The 22,076-nt window shown below is 36.8% G+C and overlaps 1 protein-coding gene across 1 annotated transcript in view; it reads left to right on the forward strand.

Annotated features, from left to right (window-relative positions):
* NBEA (neurobeachin) overlaps window positions 1-22,076 on the forward strand; it is a 515,614-nt gene that overhangs the window by 352,865 nt on the left and 140,673 nt on the right. The gene's annotated exons all lie outside the window — the stretch shown is intronic.

Consider the following 22,076-nt stretch of genomic DNA (forward strand, 5'->3'; position numbering starts at 1 on the left):
GGGGAGAGAGGGGGGGGGTGGCTTCGTTGCGATTTAAATAAGAAAGAGCTCCTTCCCCGCGAGGTTACATACCAGCGCCGTGTTAAAAACAAACAAACAAACAAACAAAAAACCAACCCAAACCACCAAACCTCAAAAAACCCCGAAAGTTAAAGCGGGCGGACAAAAAGGTTGTCCCTTCCTCCCATCTCCGCCAAGGGAACAGCCCGTTCAGGGGACACACCGGCCCCCGGCTCAACTTCTCGTCGCTTGGGCTGCTGCAGAGCTACACGTTAGGGAGGGAAATGTTTCGGGCGAGGTTTTGTTGGTTTGGGGTTGGGTTTTTTTTTTTTGCCCCGTGGGTTTTAGTTCAGTTGCCAAAGGCAAAAGGCGATGGGTCGTACCTTTAAGCTGTCAGTAGCCTTAATTTTCATAATGTGGCAAAATGAATTTAAATAAAATTCACGTCTTATATCCTAAATCAGAGCTTTTAATGCATAACGCTGAGATTAACCTATGATACCAAGTAATGTAGGTTATACGTATTTATTGTATCTTGGTGGCTATGGGAACTGCTAGCTTTGTCCTTGGCTGGGCGATGTTTAACACTAAAGGTTGCTATTAACTTCACTACATTTCATTTCACACATACACAATAAACTTGGGGTAGTTTTAAAATTTGTGGATTTAAGCATCGCTGCCACCAGTCAGCCACTGAAATGTGACTGCTGAGGTGACCCGACAGTTTAACATGACAAGAAGTCGGTGGTTTGTTCTTTTGATTCCGAAAATAATTATCTGTCTGACTATATATGATATAAAATATGAATATTGTCGAAGCTTCTGACCACTTACTGCAGTTATTTTCTGTAGTTATTAATGTGTACTTCATAAATTATAAAAGGAAGGAACACCTTTTCATCACTGACTTTTATTTTTATATGTATTGAGTTGTTCTGGAAAATTGAGATTAAAATCACCTCATTAAAATTATGATTGATCATTTGTCATGATAATGGTACCGTATGATATTGGTGACTTTTACCAAATTACTGTTTTCTAGATATTTTCTCCTAATTAGGGGGTACTATAACAGCATCTGTTGAACTCTGCTTGTTATTTCAAATCTTTCAAACTACAGTTCCTTGTCACGTAGCGCTCGTGTTAGCCAAAAAGCCAAATGGTGTTGAAAATCTTTGACTGCAGGTACTCGCCCACGCCCCTAAAATGTAATTTGAAGCAAAAAACGAAAAGACAGAAAACCAGAAAGTTGCCATATATAAATGTCACCAATAATTTCTTTTCATATGGTGAAAAGTGTGAGTTAAAATGCACATGCAGATGCATATACACACAAAGTGCTTGTATTGTTATCACTTTATATTTCTTATTATATAGTGATAGTTCTTCCACACACAACTGCTCATGAATTTTAAACTTTTATTTTTTAATATCTGCTTATTGCGCTGGGGAGCTAGGAAAAAAAATGAAGCTGAGTTGATTAAATTATTTATCCCTGCTGCTGAAGTGAGTTTGAAGGCTCATTGAATGTATCTGATTTCTTGGCTCCTCTTTCTCCCCTTCCCCCCTCAATTCATCCTGGTTATTTCATCCATATCATCCTGCCAGCAACAATAAATTTACTTTTTTTTCAAGTAGGAAAACTAAAGACAGATATTTGTGTCGAGTTTGCTTTAAGTGTCACATTATATAAAATAGGCAGCATCTTTTCTTTTTTTTTTGTGATAGATGTTGATGCTACCTGCAATTTTCTCTATTCTTATTTGGTAGTTTACGTTTTGCCTCCACTTTCAAATTTAGGAACAAGTGAAAAGTTAAGTTTAAATGTAAGTTGCTATAGTGTTTTCAAAAGTGCAATTTTAATGAATTTATACACTTCAATATTTAGATTTTATAGTATAAACTTCTGTATAATTAGTTATGCAAACATTTTTCTTCCGTTAGCTAGTTTTCTGCAAATGTTTTTTACTTTTTTGAAAAAAATGTGATATAGCTCCTTTTTACAGTGCACAATTAGCATTCATTAGTGCTACACTTAACACATATGTATTCTCTTCCCATTAAAATAAATTAAAAAAAAAACATGAAAAGAGTTTGCATTACTGTTGGACTTGGTGATCCTAGGTCTTACAGATGAACTGTTAATGCTTTAAATTCCCCTAATCTGCAATCTGTTAAGGGAAAAAACAGTAATTGCTTTGTTTTCTTTAAAATGTTACATCTCAAAAGTAAACATGGAGCTCGCACAACTGTAATTTTAGCTAGAACTGCAGAAACATTCAAGCAGGAAAAAAATGCATTGAATTATTCATTTGGTTCACTTCTCCATCAGCTTCCCCAAAGCCAGACATTCCTTAAAGTACAGCATTTTATTTAAGCGGTCCAACACTGGTTTTTTTTTTAAAGATCTCCTACTTGGAGAATGCTCTTTTCTGCTGAACTGCGAGAGGAGTGTGGAATCAGGGGGGATTAGCGCCTTTTAATCTACTACATCTGTAGTGGGTCATCCAGCACTGCAGAACTCTCATTACTCTCTCATGCTGTATATGATTAAATGACTGAAAATATTCAATGTTGACCTTGAAAATAAAGCTGTATGTGTTGGATGAGCAGCTTCCAAAGACTTCATGTCTAAACTAACCTTTCCTCTTGGTAACTTCTGGCCCTGGAATATGTTGTCTGAGAGAGGACTAGAGCGTTAGAAAATGGAAGTCGAAACCGAAGTGTGGAAGCATTTGAAATGCATCATTATACAAATTATGGCATCAGTCAGCTTGTTCGTGCTATGTTTTATAAGTAACCCAGTATCTTATTTGCCCAGTTGAAATGGGATGGTGGCACGTCCTGAACATACTTATTTTTGTGACTAGTGCTTTTCTGTTAGCTGGTTTCATATTGACTGGCAAACTAAACTACATCATCTTGTAAGTAGATGCTAGAGCTGTTGAAATCAGCAGAAAACGTGTTGCTTGACATCTTTGAACACTAGTCTATATAAAGCTATAAGTAAGCACCGTCTTTTCATATGAGTTTTGTCATATTCTGTGTTTATTGCTAATTTCCATGCTGCCAATACTTCGGGCATGTTAAGTCCTTCTAACTTAAAATGAAACTTGTCCTCTCCTCTTACAATAGTACAGTAAATTACCTGTGTAGCTCACTTTATCTTGATTTAGCTATAAAAAGACATGCCTAACATATTTCAGTGCAGACTTCTATGTTTTAATGTAGTGTTTAGCTCTCCGATATTTTCTTTCCAAATAACGGTGAAGGGAGGAGTTGAGTGAGTTGGTCGTGAGTGATTAATACGTTTCATTGAACCTTATGAAGGCCCCGATCCTGCCAACCCACACATGGTTAGCGAAACATTCAGCTGGTTCTGGTGAGGTTGGGGGCTTCTTCAGGCTCACAGCGAAGTGCGTGAGCAGTTATTTGCAGGATCGGGGCCAAAGCGGGATAACACTTGGAGGTTAACATTTGAATAGGATGAAATACAGTGCGCCTGTAAAATATCTAATGCATCAAATAACATGCGTTGGTGAGGAAATGTATTTGTGGCCCAAATATCTACTCTTCTGTCAAGCAGAACTTCCCTACTCATTTCATTGTGTTTTAGCTATAGTGTTGTATTGGCTTTGTGAGGAAGGACAGTGCTGTTTTGTCCATATTTTAATAAGAGGCTCCCACAAAAATGTTTTCGCTAATCTGCTCTAAAGCCTTTGTGAGGAGGGTGAGGTTATTCAGAGAAATGAGTGAAAGATTATGCTTTCAAAATCTGTATTAAAACTGTATTTTTCATGTATTTTCACCCATTCAGGCCTGTTTCTATAACTGCCAAAAGGTATAGAATCTTTTAAAAGTCTTAAATATAAGCAACCTACTTGCTAAAAACGCTTATTCATTGTTCCTAAAAAAATCCTACCTACAACTGTAATATAAACAGATCAGCCAACTTATTATTTAAGGAAAAAGCGGTGAGATCGGTTCAGGAAAAACTTGATACTTAAATCTTTTGGCCTTTAAAATGTATTGATTTTCCCACCACCACTCTGAACCTTTTTTTTCTTAACTGGTGGAACATTGTCATTGTAGAGAGTAATGTTTTATCTAGGGGAGAATGGAGTCTCTTATTAAGAGCAGCAAAGCACTCTAGTTCTCCTCTTACTTGGGTTTGAAAATTTAACTTAGGTCACCTGCTGTCCTTCCTGCTTTTCCCTGCCATTTTTTCAGCCCAGTTCTAGGACGGAATATACAGAACTGGATCCTTTGCGGCATAGCGCCCGTGTCGTTGAAATGAGAAGGACTACAGAAATAACACAGAGTCTTGTAATTTAGTAAATCTCCAATACAATTGTTGAAAGAGAAATACTAGCAGCTTACGGAAAGATCTGTTTATCTTAAAGGAATATTAGTATCGATTTTTCTTAATAGTAGAAATAGATTTTGCCTTTCGGGCATGTTAACGTTTATAATACATTAGTGCCATTGAAAAGAAGAAAAAAGTTGCGGTGTATCTGTTAGGGTAGTGACAATGTTTTCTCTTAAGCTTCCTCAGTTTTAGATGAGGCAAAGGAGATATCTTTGTTATTTCATGTTTCTGAATCTTCTTTTATTTATAGCTTCAGTTGATACAGAATAATTATTTTGTAAAATTAAGGGAAACTTTCAGGAAAAAAATAGATTTTTAAATTTTTTTTTGTCAACGCTGGTTTTAATGGGGTGGATTTGTTTATGCTGTGACATACTCAAAATACATGTGAAATATAGACTGTAAATATATTCTTTACTACTTTTTATTTGTTCATTACAGTGGTCATTTTGAAGTTATGCAGTGTGTACAGGCCTAAGAGAGAGGTTACTGGGATCAACATGACTCTGTCGTATTTTCATTGAGTTTTTTACCATCTCTATTTCTTGCTTTCTTCTGCAAATTTGTTTTTCTGGGAATGAACTGCCTAATTTTGGCTTCAATTTTTTAAAATAACCTTATCAAAAGGAACAATTAACAAGTGCAGAACTCCTACTAGCCCTCTGAAACACAGAAGAGTGTACAGCATATGCTAGGTTGTGCCGCAATGCTTGCGATTTTCAGCTACACTTCAAGAGATTGCTTCTTTAAGTAGGTAAAAAATGACAGCAAGTATGTTGGATAACAGTTTTCTCATTATATTCTGTGAGCACATTCATTATGTATTATTAGTCCTTAATTGTAAAGATGAAATAATATAACCATTTATCTTGGCAAGCCCATTATTTATAATCTGTACCTTGCAAAATTGCGTGGATCTGCGTGGAAGTTGTCTTCCACATCTACTCTTCAGATTTTTGACAGAGGAGGTGAGAAAAAACTTTTCAGGTTAAACTCATAACTAACCTAATCCACTCTTGATAGGCGAGCTGCGTATCTTGATGGGGTAAAAGAGGTCCTCTCTACCCCCGCCTCCCCCCCCCCAAAATTCAGTTCTTCATTTGTTTTGTTCACCACGCTGCATTAACACAGTTTTCCCTTGTGTGCATCTGCCAGTGTACAATTTAGCCACGGGCATCTGTAGACCTTGTGGTGATCAGTATTGCAGGCAAAAGCCATATGTGTTTAAATAAAAAAAAATCTCTTTATTTCATTTGCTGTTTTAACTGGATGGATAACTTTTGTGCCTCAAGACAGAGGAAGAGAAAATACAGAAATAATTAATTGCCTCTATTCTTGAGGCAGTTTCATTTTCCCTCTCCAATATGGAATGCTTGTCAGCTTCCCTGATAAATGACTGCATGTATTTGCATAGATTTTACATTAACACAAAAATTAGTTTTATTTGTGAAAAACTAGTTTACATAATAATGCAAAATCTAGCATTATGGATTATGTTTCAAATTTCAGAGACTGTAGAGAAATAAGGTTTTCTTCTTACTTTTTTAAAAAATTCTGTGTTTGTTGTGTGGTTTGTTTTGTTTTTGTTTTTGTTTTGTTTTGTTTTTTTTCCTGTCAAGGCATATTAGATTCTAGCTTTGTATTTTGTTTCTAGAAAATTAACCAAATCAGGGTCTTTAAATGTTTATAAACCATTTCTTCGATCTTTCATAGGTTGAGTAATTGATGGTAGTATGAACACGACTTCTTTCACAGACTTTTACACATTCCGTTTATTAAATACACTCTTAAATATAAATACATTTGCAAAATCTCATGGAACTGTTTTGAAAAAATAAAAAAAAATTGTGGCAAACTTAACTGTTAAATGCACTGTAAGAGTATACCTTAAGTTTCTAATGCTGCTATTAAAATAGTGCTCCATCAGATATTCTTTCAAAGCATTAATGTACTGCATTAGCTTGTATGCCAGCGTAGGACTATTTTTTTTCCTATGTGTAATAACCTGTCTGTTTTAAGTAATTAGGCATTCCTAGCTTGAAGTGACAGTACTATACCTCTAGTTAAAAACTGTGTTTTATTCACAATTTGTCATGTCCATAAATAAAATTTACAAATCAATCAGTCTGAAATATCTTTGCAGGAAAATGTACTGCCCTAATTTTGAGCCTATTGTGGTTATTTTCGTTACATGAATTGGATGTTTGCTCATATAATGAACCTTGTGTCTTATTGTCTAAAGGCGACCGCTAATTGTGTATCAGCCCGTTCTCCCAGCCGACGACAGTACAGATGCATTCCCTGTTGTTATTTCATGCTGTATAACAAAAAGAAACTATTGCTCCTTATGAAGCATGCTATACTTAATGGCAACTTAAGGTAAAAGAGTGCCTTTGCCACTTCTTGAATCTGGGACACCCTAGGTGCCAGCTGTCACTGCTCAGCTAATGATGACAAATGCCCCTCTCTATGCAGATTGCAGAGCTTGCAGGCTGCTATGAAAGGCAGCCAGATTACCTTTCTTCAGATAGTAACTTAACCTTTTAAACTCAAGTGTCAGAATGAAATTATTAGCTGGGATACTTTCAATATCTGTTTCTTTAAAAAAGAAAAAAAAAAGGGGGAAAATAAAAGAAGAAGGCAGTGACTTCGAATAATACCGTAGCAGCTCGTATTCACAGATTGTTCATGCTTCTCTGATGTTTTAGAAATAGGAAATTGCTGCCACTGTGCCTGTGAGCACTATATGGAGTTTGCTGGTGTTGAATGCATGAATACTGAAGCTGACCTCTCGGTTGCACTACACGGAAACGGGGCCAAGCGGGCCAAATTCGGTCCTTGCTTACATCCACCTAGTGTTACTGATGCACAGATGTGATAGATCACAGGTTAACTGATGCTATATATAATAGACCTTAATTGATCTTACATATTGTGTAAATACTCACTTCTCACCATGACAGTTCATGTTACCACTCTAAATCTATGCACCTCCGTTAAAGTCCTCTGTATCAAAACTGGGTATTTACTTTGTGGGTACGAGCGGTTTCACAGAACTCAGTGTCATGTGGTTAATGTTAGTTAATAATTTAAATAGATTTTTCAGTCAGAGTTTTGGAGTTACTTTCTAGGTTGTCTTGGAAGTAGGTAACACATATGAGGATATTACGTAGTTCCTTAACAGCATATCAGAAACCTAACGCAGTATAAGCACTATACACGCCACCTAAATGTGTAGGGTGCTTTCTGAGTGTGTACACATACATGTGTCTATTTTTATGTGGTTCTATTTGTATGTGTTTATACACTTGGATATAGAAGTAAATAAACACGTGGGCGTTCATATCAATATGTGTATACATGCACTAGCCTACACATGTAACATCCAAACAACATATATTTCTGTGTTTATGTTAAAATACTGACATATATAAGCACCTTTAACTTGTACATTATATTTGCCATTAAATCAGTCTGTACAGTGAACTGTATATGACTATCAGTTTCCCTCTGAGTAAAGCATAGTTTTATCACAGTAAACGAGGACCTCCAATATTTTTACATGATCAAATCTCCATTGCAGTGGGCAATAATAGAAAACTACAGAAAAGAAGTGAAAAAGCATTTAATGAGAAGACCAGGAACACTATGGTGTATGGATGCAAGGAAGTAAATAACATAATAGGAGGAAAAAACTGTACATTTGGTATGAGATTGGAATGTCGTAGACAGAAAATAGTTATTATGATTGGCAGAAAGTACAGGAGGCAGAAAAAATGAGGAAGTTTACAGAGCAAAGTTAAGTGAGATCAGTGTTCCAATAATTGTACCATGGTTAGTTCTGTAGTAACCATTAAAGGAAAGATAATCTGATCCGTGGACATAGTGTTAATTAATATTCTTTTCTGGAGAAAAGAATAAATCTGATTGCTGATATGTGCATTCTCAAAGAGCTTCAGTCGGTACTTACCTCTTCTGGTAATATGATGCTGTTTAATATTAAATTAGAAATATTCTTTCTAAAGTTTGGGGAAGAGTAATTTTGCCTGTACATAAGTATGTTAAATTTAACATCCTGTTTTGTTTTGTTTGCTTTGTTTTTTTCTTTAAGTCATTATGTTCATAGTATTTAAAACTATACATTTCATTATTTCGAGCAAGTGTAGCACAATCTGGGAAATAAAAAAGACAAAGATCTACTGTTTCATACTCAGCTTTCTCAGCTTGTTGGTTGAATAGGCATCAAATGAAGTCCAATGCCTATACAAAAGAAATGTTCCTTGTTTGGATTTGCCCCATCTGTGTCATCTGGTGGCTTATGCAATAGGAGGTGTTATCACATGAATCCAAATGCACAAGCCAGTTGTTTTATGGACTCTTTCTGTGCTTGGAGGAGTTTATAAGTTGCCCACTCTATTGTGTGTCACTCCCAGATGACACGTGTGCATTCTGCTGAGCATATTTTGGGGGTAATTATAACTAATGAAGCCTGGTACACAGCTTGTTCGCAGAGTGATTTATTCTGCTCCTGTCTGATTCCTGAGAGTTCTGTAAAATGGTTATATTGTGCCTTCCACTTTGGACATGTATGGGAGCATGTGGTATTGAGTCCATCTGAGAAAATTTGCTATTCAATGTACCACAAACTAATTACAAAGATATTGGCTGGGTACATCTGTTTAAAAATATAGCAACGAACTGAAATTATAAATGGGATCTGTAACTTTAGGGATATTGAATTTAGTGTGACTCTGGTTTAGTTGTTTACTCTTCCCACACTTGCAGTAACCCACTTAGATGTACTGCTGTTAAATGGCTCAGAGTTCCTCTGAACCATGTAAGTTAAGGTTATGTTCCCTTTATACCATTTAGCAAAGCAGATTTTATTATGCACTTTGAGTTCTGATAACTGATGATATTTTGTGGAAAGATGAATTTAAAAGTTGGGAAGGAAATACCTTGTAGATTTGCAGCTTTCAGTAAGCAACAACAAAAAATCATTACGAAGCCTGGGTGTCAACCTTTATTTAACCTTAGATGCACCATTCTCACCCTAATTTGTCTTGACTTACCAGTCTCTCAGGCAAGTAAATCCGCTGACATTAGTGGGACTCATCCTCCTTACAAGAAGTACTCATACATTTGTTTCCCAGGATGGTTTTAAAAACCTTTTTTCCAGGGCGCTAACATACTTCTGAAGTCATGAAGTAAAGGGGCGCACAGAAGCTGCAGGGTTTGTCACTTCACCTACCAGATTTACAGCTTTCCAAGCAGGCTGGATGTTTTTACAAGTAACTCAGCATCAGTGCTCAGTGATAATAGTCTTCAATTATATGTCTTCAGTTATATCAGCTTCTCCCATCTCCCTCTAACTCTGTATCCAGATTTGAAAGACTTTTTCATCTTCTTTTTCACAGTGCTTAAACAAAATTTTCCTTCACAGAAAAAGAGAGGTTAAAAATTATAATACTGCTTGTATGAATGGGAGAAGAGAGATAAACACTTATTTTGGTACACATTTCATAAAAAACATTATATAAGGTTGGAAAAGAACTGCTTAGAAAATACAGTTCACATCCTTCCTACTAACTGCATGAGTAGAAAAATAGTTTTACCGAGAATGAATTATTGTTTTCATCTGTTTTTGTGAAAACAACCTGAAGTGTGCTCAAACAACATAAGCAGCGTGATGGATGAGAAGATACCACTAGTTCTCAGAAGTGAATTGTATAAGATGACATTCCTCTGCTGATGTCTGATGACATTCCTTAAGCAGGAGGCTGTGGTCACCAGCAGACCTGAAGTTTGCCTGTGCCCTAACCCGTCCCAGTAGTGAAGTTTATAGTATCAATAGCATTTTTCAAAATCTGTACTTTGACAGGGGAAGAAAAGGGAACAAAACAAAATTTCAACCTAATTTTTATCTTCATAACCACGAAGATAAAAGTGGACAGAAGGTCTACTAGTGACTTCATTCTTGTTCCTGAATTCGCGTGAAGCATGTTTTCCTACTGAGTTTGCAGCGTTATATACCCAAGATGACAACCATCAGAAGGTAAATGCATTGGAGAAAAGCTGTTTGTATATAATGAGTTTCAATATACCTGTATATAATATGTGTGGAGAAACATACATTTTGAAAACCCACTGGATTGCTGAGAATGATTGTATCATAATGCAGCAGTTACGCTTAAGTTGTTTTAAATAGACAGAATTTGGGTTTGGACTGTGGCAGTAACAATGTTTAGCTTTATGCTTTGTTCTGGATTTCCTCAATATATAAAAGCATGTTCCGAGGACAATTTTTTACAAAATAATTTATGATGATGTGAGATCTGACCTGAGTTTGGGTTTGCTGACAATATGATTGTCACAGGTTTTGACATTTGGGATAACACACACTTTCCCTGCTTACCATGCCAGATATTACAAGAGGTTTGCTGAATTGACAATGAGTTCTCATCATTGAAATCCTTAGGTAGGGTACACCTCATAGATGAAAACTAGATTTTTGCATGTTTTATAAGGTTTCCTGGGTTTTTGTTTGTTCTGTGTTAAAGGACCGTGACAAACTCCAATGACTGGTATATTAGAAAATGCCTAAAAATGAGCAGTTGTTTTCCTTGCAGAAAGACTGTCACACCTTTAGAACATGGAAATTTTTAAAGCTGGAATTATGTTTTTGTGCTATTAAAATATTGCAGTTGTCAGGCGTAGTTTTGTTTGCTGAGTAGTCTACTCATGTTTAGTCAGAGTACATCTGTTCTATATAATTTTAAACATTTCATAAAATATTTAAGATTAATAGTCCAAATCAACCACCAACTAAAATGATGACACTAATTACATCAGATGTAGTTGGGTCAGTGAAGCTTACATGTCATTCTTTAGTGCTGACCAAACTTAGGTTGCATGAACTCATGTCTCATTTCAGTTGGCTTCAGAGCAGAGCGTGGCCTTCCAAAAGCTGGAAATTGCAGCTGTAGTTTCAGTCTTGGTGCTACTTTCCTTCCCTTTGTAAGCTGCATTCATTTTAGTCGTTTACATTCCTTTGCTACTGTACGTGAATTTTGTGAGAGGAATGACTATTCGAACCTAGACACTTATTTATGCTATGCCATGCTAGGGCTAGTACATATGATAAGCTTAATAGTTATGGCCAGGTGAAAATCCTTTTTTACATGAGGAACTAGAAAACAGTAGTAAAATAGTACTCGTTAGTACTTACAATGATAACCATTTAGCAGAAATTGGAACCAAGAAGCTGAGTTGCTTTTGGGGCAGTAAATTCTTACTTGTGAAGCTCACCGGTGGTAGCAGCAGAGTGTCCTTTCTGCTGGTAAGCCATGCCCTTCCGTTTTCCCTGGTCGTCTCCCAGGTTTGTGGGGCCAGGCTGCCTAGTTGGACCGTCTGTTTTCTAGAAATTCTGAAAAAGAGTTGATGGAAGAGGGTTTGCCATGTTCCATATGTGCCGATCAGTCACACAGTGATCATGTTGGACTGCTTGTAAAGCAAATGCTGGCGTGTTTGAGTTTAGTGAACGCATACGGAATTTGAACTCCAACCTCACACTGACCTTGTGGTACTGAATGTGATGATCAGTTGTGCAGGCAAAATGGTAGTGATTCAATTAAACCCCAAAACTTTATATCAGTTCAGTTAAGTTTATACACCTTTGTGGAATAGGAGAAATAAATCACAAATAAGAAGACAACCAAAAAATAGGCTGTGCTTGCATTAGAAAAAAAAAGTGACTGGATGGGCTGAAGATCAGGGCAAAAAGATCAAAGAGAATGAATCTGAAAAGGAAGACATTGAAACTTTTCAGGAAAAATTTTGAAAACTTCTAGTAGAATTTATTTCATTAAAGGGAGGGGACTAAAAAAACAATATAAAGAACCAAAGGGGGAAATCAGAGGACAAATTATGAAGGAAGAAGTAGGTCTTTGCTTAAAGACGATTGACTTAAAGTGGAAACATGCCAGATTTTCTTCATGTAAAGATAAATACCACACTAAGCAGAAATCCCAACCTTAAGGAATCTCTCCCAGTGCACCTAGGCACAGTTGGCCCATGTGACTCTGATATTGTGAATCGTGCTGGAAAGTGTCAGCATTTCGTGGGTTTACTCTTGGCTGTGCTTGAACTGAGTCAGCCACAATGTAGTTGCTGCTTCTGTGGGCCAAAGTCATTGCTTTGTGAAAGTGAATAAGGTAGTTCTCCAAGAGCTGCTCTCCAGAGCCCCAGACAGTGCAAACAGCAGCCTTTTCAGCATCCTTCACTAACCTAGAGGTTAACCTGTCCAGAGGCGTATGCAATCTATACAGTAAAGGAAAGCTTTATTAGGATGGGAAACAGGATATGTTGAGAAGAGGGAGACAACAGAAAGATTCCAGAAGTTGAGAGGGAACATGTATAATGAAGGTCACGGCACATCTTAGAAGTGTAGATAATTATATTGACACCTTGGCTGGTATTCTTTACCTTCTAAATTAAGTCCTAATGAGTAGGACTGAATGAGATCTTTTTGGATGCACAAACTGCTGAACTTGCTTTGTATTGCGTGGTACGGTATGTTCTTAAATTAATGTTACGAAACATGGGACTTACGAGGCCTTCATTCACAAGACTACATTATTTGTTATTGGTCTTGTTTAATATTTATAGAGTGACATATATTTCCATGTTACCTTAGAGAAATAAAAATTATGTGATTCCGGCCTCATTTTACAGTCTAATTTTGGCAAATGCAAGAAATTATGAAAAAACAATAGAAAGAAAAGGTAAAAAGGTTGTAATAAATAATGCTTGCCACAGTATTATGTAGGAAGCTTGTACATCTGATTTTTTTTTTTTTTTTAAAAGCCAGCGTAAAATGGAATTCCTGAAAGGACAGTGATGTAGGGAAGTTCTGCCTTGAGCGTTAGGACTTGGAGAAGCAACAGTTGAAAGGCGAAGGTAGAAGGGGTGAGAATTAGATTTCCGTTGGATGTGAGTTTGTTCAGATTGGTTGAGGCTGCTGAGAATTCAGTCAGAGGAGTTTGCAGGAGATGCGGTGGCCAATACAGGTAGGAATATTTCACAGTCCTTGCTCCCAGGTGGATAAGTTGGAGACCAAACGGAAGGCAAGCTGCCTGTTGCTGCCTGCTAAGTAAGCTAATGGAGCCAAACACCAGTGGTGTTGTCAAGGTTTCCCAGAAACGCACAGTTCAGTGCCTGAACACAAAACATTCCCCCACAAAATTTATGTATGGGGAGGAACGTAGGCTCGATTTCCCGCCCAAGAAAACCCAACAAAAAAAAATATCTTGGCAATCCCAGGCGTGAGGGTGATGACATTGATGTAACATGATAATATGTTATTTTCTAGACCTGGCTGCAGTAATGCATCACATCACCTTGTTGCAGTATCGGGCCTGTAATGTTACTTTCTTGCTTCTTTTGATGTACCCAGTGCTAACACAGCTCTTCAGCTTTGAGAGGTGGGGTGCTGTGTATCAGAGTCCTCCTTTTGTGTATCTTTGTGGACTTATTTGCGAAAATTGCCATTTTAACCAAATACTACCACTCTAGTGGTGTGTTTCATTGATACTCGGTGATACATCAGGAAGTTCACTCGTATTTTGTCAAGTGTTGAATGAATGATTCATCTTTTTAGTCATATAGGCTGCAAAAGTGTTCAGAGCACTTCATAAATGTTAGGGTGATATTCTGTCTAGAATACCTCTGTTAACACAGGAGCACAGAATCAATTATTTATACTTCTGGACAGGTTAAAAAAAAGTGTTCTTAAGTATGAATTTGTGCCTTTGACAGCCAAAAGTATAATCTGTGAGTGGAAGGTCTTAGACATAAGTCCCTACAAAGACTGTAGTAGAAAATATCTGTATGAGTGGATGAAATTGTGGCATAACAGCTGACCGGTTTTATGGCTTTTGTGTCACCCTGACGGTAATAATATGTTGCATGTAGGAGGTAGTCAGATTTGCACAACCACAATTCGTTTTGTTTCGGGTCTTCTGCTTAGCTAATTGTTAGTAAAAATACGCAAACTCTTTTTTTTTTTTTTAAATATGCATAAAGCAAATAAGTTGCAGCAGCCGTAATTCCTGTTACTAAACCGTATTCATTTATTAATATTAATTATTAGGCGGTCAGTTGTTATCCTGGCTAAAAAGACAGGCAAAGAAAATAGTTTTGTGATAAGAAAGCAGCTTTGTCTCAAATGAGGGAAACTGGATGTAATGCTCTGCACAGTACATTTTACAGAAGCGCATAGGATCTGTTTACCTGGTTGAAATTCAAATTGTTTTATTATGGTGTCAATTCTTTGGTTTTGGCAGCACTTCTAAAGTGTCTATACACAAAAGGACTACCACAGTGAATGAATGCTAGTGTTGACACCACCTAACAAGCAGGGATTATGTGTTTACAGAAGAAGTAATATGATAGGTCAAGTATAAGAGGCACTTCTCAAGAGCACTTCACCACATAATGAGTGACTGACTAGAAAGTGCGGAGCTGCCACTCTTTGGCTTCGTTTCGGTGTTGATGCCTGCCTCTCTCCTCCAAAGCCCTCTTGATCATGTTCAGCTGCTCTGTTCTCATGTGGTGAATAATAGTAGAGTAAAGCTGCTTTTCTGTCTCATTTTTCTTGCTAATTTACACATTCAAGCCATTTTTTGTTTGCTATCCTTATTTGCTATTCCCTTTTGTCAAGGCACTGTTCTCTTTTTTGCCTCAGGCCTAGGAACTAATTTGAGCTTCTATAATTACTTCATGTTTTACACCTGTCTGCATATCATGCACCCCTTGTCTCTGTACTTAAGCTGTATATTTCCTTGGAAGAAAAAAAAGAAAAAGAAAAAAAAGAGGCTAGTTTTCATATACAAGGAATCCCCAAGTTTCTCCTCTCGGTCTTCCTACAGGAGAAACACAATTAAACTGTTGAGATGTTCTCAGCAATGCAGCTGACCTTTTGGGTTCATGAAGGACAAATGAATGCTGTCTGTTCAGACAGTTTGTGTTAAGACATTGTTGAGCAAAGAGCCCTGAGCTTTGTTCCTCTTGAATGAAGCAATGGTTGTAGTCATTTTAAAATCATTAAGAGCCTGAATGCATGGTATCATTCTACAGTGTTTGCTCTACAGCTGCTCTTCTGCTTTAATAGCAGCTTATTAAATTTGGGTCAAGCGCACTCTGAAGAGTATCACAATGAAGAAACTGTTCAAAAAGTTACCTGTTTATAAAAAAGGCAATTGATTAGATTTTTAACTTAAGTGACAGCTGCAATTCATTGCCTGTTCTTTGTGGTGTCCTGCAGCCAGAGTGGAAGCCTTTTGTAATTTGGTCTTCATTTTGTAAAAGCTTTCTTGAATAATCCAGGGTTGCTTTCCACTCCGAGACCGCCTCAATCCAATTAGGAGTTTAACAAGGGTCAAATTAAGGAGACTTTACACTTCATGTTTGCATCATTAGCCATAAGACTGTTTTGTGTGTGCACGACTGTGTGTCGAGGGAGGAGGGGAGGCTGCAAGATGGAGCAGACACAAAGCTGTCATCCACCATGTGGTGCATCCCATCGCTGAATGGAGGCACAGCAGGCTAGGAACAACATTTCCAGTTGTCTTTTGGGGCTGTCGTCATGTGGATTTCAGCTGGTACATAGTTGTTTGGAGGTTACAGGTGCTAGCTAGAGCCGAGGAAGAAGAGCGTGCTCTGCGCCTCATCTTTTCTCTCCTGGTAGCCTATTGTTATCGGACAAATGACTGGGAAGAGATGAAGTTAGAAATCTCTTGAGCATTCATTATTTTTGATGAGATGACAACTACCCCAGTTCCTTGTTCTCACTACTCATGCTGTTTCCTGTTATTTTTTGAAAACATAATTTTTCTTCGTGTTAAGTGCATTGTACAGTGTGAATTTTTTTTTTTTTATACAAGTAGTTTGTTAGCAGGCTTTCCATAATCAGATGTGCGTATGGAAGACTACAAACATGCAGTCATATTTTCTACAATAACAGTCTTCTAAAAACGGCGCCGGTTTTACTTACGCAATTTTTGACTACGACTACATTTTCCTAATGAATTATTTATAGACACTGTTGAAAATTAAAGAGAAAACCATAAGACCTTCTTTTCTATGTAAGATTGTTCTTAATGACAAGAAAAATTCTCCTGCTAATCAGTGTTTAGATGTGTGGGATATTGCTGGAGAACTGTTGCAGTGTCTCTTTAGCAAATGCTTTGTGCTGCTACATACAAAGTAACGATTTATCTAAAAATAACACTTTCATTGTTCCTCCCCCCCTAAACCCATTAATAGGTACTTTAGTATCATGCGAGTTTTCATAGTTTAATCCCTTTTCAAAAGCTTTTCAGAATAAAAGCTCTAAATGGTCCTCAGTATTAATTTGATGTGACTTCTGTACAATATGGTTTGAAACTCTCAGAAGCACATTTTTACAGCTTACCCTTTTTCACTGGATCAGTGTGTGGAAAATACCAGCTAAATGTTTCATGGAGTCTCTGCTGTAAGCCTTTTTTGTTGTCTTGCAGATGCTATAGCTTTCTAGTGATTTTTATTTAGTACCGTCATTATTAGATAATACTTAAGCCAGATCAAAAACTCTACATATATTATTGTTCATTGAATTTAAATTCTAGGAAATGCCACTTAAAACATAATTTTTAAAAAAAGTTTTGACCTGTCTCTTGAATCTCATTTGATGAGAGTTTAGCTTCAACATTAAACTGTCCATAATAAATGGTGATTGAGTTTAATGTAGTCTGTGTTTGTAGTCAATCAGATCTTTGTTTACATTTAGACAGGAATAGCTGGCTTTGGGGCTTTGGACACCCATAAATAATTACATTTTTTTAATGCTGAGCCCTCAGTGAAATGTCAAGATGATGTGTCTGATGGAAGTAGCAAGAAATAATTTAAAACTTGTTCCATCAACTTTATCAAAATGGGAATGTATTTTCTGTTTGGATCCCAGTATACACAGTGGCTGGTGAAATAAAAATCTTGACTATCCAATTCTTTTCATAATGTGTGTCTCCTGTGGTGAGTTTTTTTTTCCTCAAAAACGCTGCCTAACTCTGAAACAAGAGAGGGATAGTAGTAACAAATGGTGTGTGTGGGTGTATTCTGTTTTGTTTTGTTTTTTTCCTTATTTACGCCAATTTTAAGGCTTTTACCTAGATTAGTATCATGAACAAAGTGAATGTAAATTGTGTGGTGTAAGCCTGCTTGAAGATGTTTCAGGCTGTTCTGAGCTCTAGATATCCAAGAGGGTCAGATTAATATGAGATTCAGAATGTCACAGATATTGGTTCTTTATTACTCATTTTCTTTAGTCCAAAGAGAACCCAGTCACTTGACTATCGAAGCATTTATTCCAGGTACTTTTTGCCATGCCCAGGTAAAATAGGGTATCAACAGATATTTTTTATGTTGAAGAAAGCTTCCAGCACTGCTGTCTTACTGACCATTATGTGTATATATTCAACACATACCAGTTTGTTTTGTTTTTTTTATTTTTAACCTGGCTACCTTCAGGAAGGTCTTTTATTTTGTAATTTCATCATCCTGCAGCCTGGAGAGATGCCCTTTGCAAAATTGTAACAAACTGAAATGAAGAATTGTAGTAGTTATGAAATAACTCCCGTAACAGAAAATATATTTTATAGTCTGATGTTTTGTGATTGATAGGCTGAAAAATGCTGTATTATTTCTTCAAAATGAACTTAGTGAACACCTTTCTATGCTGAGTAGAAGTCCCCTTTGCCTTCCTGCTAGATCCTTTTATTATAGTTTTTTTCATTTATATGCTTTGGAGTGAGTATAGGTGGTCTGCAAGAAAAAAGAATGGATTTCACAGCTGCAATGCCAGAATTTAGAGGTTGAAGGAAAAAGGGGCTTACAATTAGTGAACATTACCAGTCATTAGTTCCTATTTATCTACCAGAAAACACAATGATAGAAAAAAATAGTCCAGTTCTGTATTTCAGTGGAGTGTTTTACAAATATACATGCGGACATTTGTATGTAAATTAGATACAACCTTTGATCTCTTGGGAAGTTATCGGAGTGGACCTTAGTGTCACAAACCTTCCGCCCTCTCTACCAGGATTTATTTAGCCATAAGAGGAAAGACAACAGCATGATTTATGCATCCGTATAAGTTTCTGGGAGATCACCCAGTCACCATTTCGTGCCAGTGTCACAGAGATCTGAAGGTGTGAATGGTAATCAGGCTGTTCAAGTAAAGCCTAAAAATTTCTGTCAGCTACAAAGGTTGGAATTTTAGATAAACAGGTTCAGAACTTACATAATGTCAGGAATTAGATATTTCTTCTCAATTACAGTAAGTCTTTGCTGCATAAATTCTTAAAAGCAAAGAAGCTAATCTAACTTTGAGATTTCCTGTATCGGAGTGTACATTTTCGCAACTATTTAGTGTTATATAGATGTTTTCCTTATTTTAAAATTTATATTTTCTTCTGTTTAGATAGATAGATTTCATTTCAGATTTCATTTTAGATAGATAATGTCTACCTCTACTAAAATATGAAGCTATTTGGATTCTTACTGTAACGTCACCATATACCTTGGTTTGTTTTTTTTGTTTGTTTGTTTTGTTTTTCCTTGTTACTTCAAATGTAAAAAAACATTTACTAAACCTGATTTTACTGTCAAAGCAACTTCAGTATAAAATTGATTACGTAGTTATCCAGAGGAGGATCAGATGCCAGCTTTATTCCTTTTAGAAGGGCTATCTACACTTTTTGTGTATAATGAATTTGGTTCTCTTGAAAGATGCTGGATTGACAGCCCCGAAGACCAAAGTCCTTTATTTATGCATGAGCAGCACCGGTTCTGCCTTTCCCACACTGCCCTCCTGATATGCTTCACCCATGACCTGAGGGATCCCCCTTAGGGGTGACAGCTTAGTAGCCTTCATACCCATTCACTCCTCCAGTCCTCTGCTGAGAGTGCCAACAAGAATGCCAGGGGTGGTGGCGCCTTTTTGCTGTGAATGTTCGATAACTGCCTTTCAGGTCTCAGTGGACGTCTCCTTTTCCATAGATTATTGAACGGCAGTCTGAGGGTGATAACTTTCAGGCTCTTTGGGGTAATGGCAGAGCAGAGGTCTCAAGGTAATTAAAGGAAAGACCAGGATTTGGTTCAATTATTGTATATAGTCTAGTAAATTAGAGTCAAGTTCTCTAGCCCATTACCAATTTCATGATTGAACTAGTTCTCTAGGACTTTTTGCAGCACTACTAACGTTCCTCAGCCCCTCTTCTTTTACTCACTGAAAAGAAAGGATGCTTTCTGCGCGCACAAGTCACAAATAGCCCGATTTTCTTCTGGCTTACAAAATGCAAAGCAAAACTAATTTGATGGTGGATTGTACCGATTTTAATTTGACTCAAAGACCTTATGGACTAATTGAGTATGTTTCTGATCTCATTTATGGTAAATTTAAATTCCATCTGAGTTATTCTAGGTACACATGTGGGCATAAGTGCAGTGTATAACTTACGTACTAGGTGTATGTAATTAGTCCTTAATGAGACATAAGATACAAATGTATATTCAGAATTATAATGGATCAAATACTGTAGTGTTAACGTAAACTCTAACTTTTCCCCCGCAATGTATTTATTTATTTATCTATCTATCTATCTATATTTTGCATCAGCGATCCATTTATATTGGAAATACATGCTCAATGCATCTGAGCTGTGATTCAGTTGCCCACTTTTGTGTGTATTTCAAGAAAAATGTACAAAGGGTTTGGTTTTGTATTTCTAGTTATTCCAGAAAGTAACACATACACGCGTTTAAAATAATCACATTAGAAAAAGAAGGGAAAGAAGTAACTGTTGTCTTATGCTAAATGGGCGTATTTTCCGTATTCGGTGAAGTACTGAAATATTCTGAGCTCTAAGTAAGAATACACAAGCCTGTGTGTATGAAGAGCTCCTCATGTGAATTTATTTTAGAAACCTTAATTGATGATTTAAATGTTTGAATAGTAAGATGATTCAGTTATGTATACACTAAAATCGTTAAATGAAAAACGTGTTTCTATATTTCAGAATATGAGAACCTGCATTGTATATACAGAGCTATATGAAAAACCCTTGTCAAGTTGCTAAAGGTTATCCATGGCTCTTGGGGAAAAAAAAAAACTTTAATTTCAGCCCAGTTGTTTCATGTTTGTCAAAATGATTGTGATCTTAACAACCCGTATTTAAGACAAGCCAAAGTTTAAAATGAAATCATTTTTAAACACTCCAGTTCAAGTTTGGAAAATATTTTTCATTGACTAAAATATTTTAAAACAACGTCCAATCTCTTTATGAAAAAGTTATTCAGCTAGAAAAACGTAGACAAAAAATCAATCCGAAAATAATTATCTCAATGTGTGAAAAACACATTTAATTTGAGAACATTGCTACATAAATTTTTTTATATTACTGAATTATTTGAAGAAAAGTATAGAATCTTAACATAATAATGAAATCACATGGCAGCATTATAGTGACCGTAAATTATTTTTCTCCTGTGCTTATTAATAAAAAACTGGGGGGAAATCTAGAAAAAAATAATCTTCCTCAGTTTCTGGCCTCTGCATTGCAGGAAGGAAATAAATAAGCAAAAAGTAGATTTTAATTTTATATCAAAGAAACCCTTGAGGTGGAAAGTTAGGGAAAGCTGCATGGGTTTGTAGCACACAAAATGTCGCTTGAATTTTGCTGCTCAGTAGTTTGATATACTCATTTGCTGATGCGAAATGACGAGGGCTTAGAAAGCAGGGTTTTGTTTTTTAGCTGTCTGTAGACCTAGTGGGGCCTTACAGAACCCAGTCAGCAGGTCATTAACTCTGGAGAAAACAGCTTGCATTAATATGCTCTAATCCGGTATAATTAGTCAAATTACTGCACGCCGACCGGCTTGTCATGTGTTGTCAGATTTGGCATGCAGGCAGGATCGCCAGGGTCCCTCTGGAATGCCACCCTGGATCAGGGAGAAGGGCTCGTTTGTAGTACTGCGGATTTCTTGATGAGGAAAGCAAATGGACTCACCAGCCATGGCCTTACAGAAAAGGAAAGAAAGAAAACAAACCCGATCAAAAACTTGATCTGTTATTATTTTGTTGAGAAATAGGGAATTCATGTCGTGGGAACTATTTATGGTCGATATCTACTGTTAGAAATAGAAGCCGTTCAGTTGCTTCTCACAATTTCTATGTACCTAGCAAAACTGGAGATCCGCTGTACTATATAAGATTAACATTCATAAAAAGATTTAAAATAAATAATTACAAGAGGATCAGCTACAAATTACCTACCACACTGTGACACAGATTATTAAACTACCAGCATGTGTGTGTGCGTGTGTGTGCGTGCGTGTATGTGTGTGCTCCTGCATGTGCATGTGCCCCTTTTTCCAGTAGGGGAGGAGGTTATTAAACTATAAAAGGGCCATATTAGCATAAATTTACAAGAGCTCTTGTTCTGGCGGCATGATAAAAACCTGTGTTACCTTTGCATTAACACTGAATTGCTTGTTGTGCTTTTGGCAATGACAGATAAGTCAGTGTAATTCCCCATCGCAACGGAAATGATGCTCCAGATTCCAAACGCATCCTGAAGATGTCACTGACAATAATCTTCAAAGAACGGCCAGT

The sequence above is a fragment of the Charadrius vociferus genome, unplaced genomic scaffold (genome assembly GCF_000708025.1).
Source record: "Charadrius vociferus isolate BGI_N301 unplaced genomic scaffold, ASM70802v2 scaffold16, whole genome shotgun sequence".
NCBI classification, from domain to species: Eukaryota; Metazoa; Chordata; class Aves; order Charadriiformes; family Charadriidae; genus Charadrius; species Charadrius vociferus.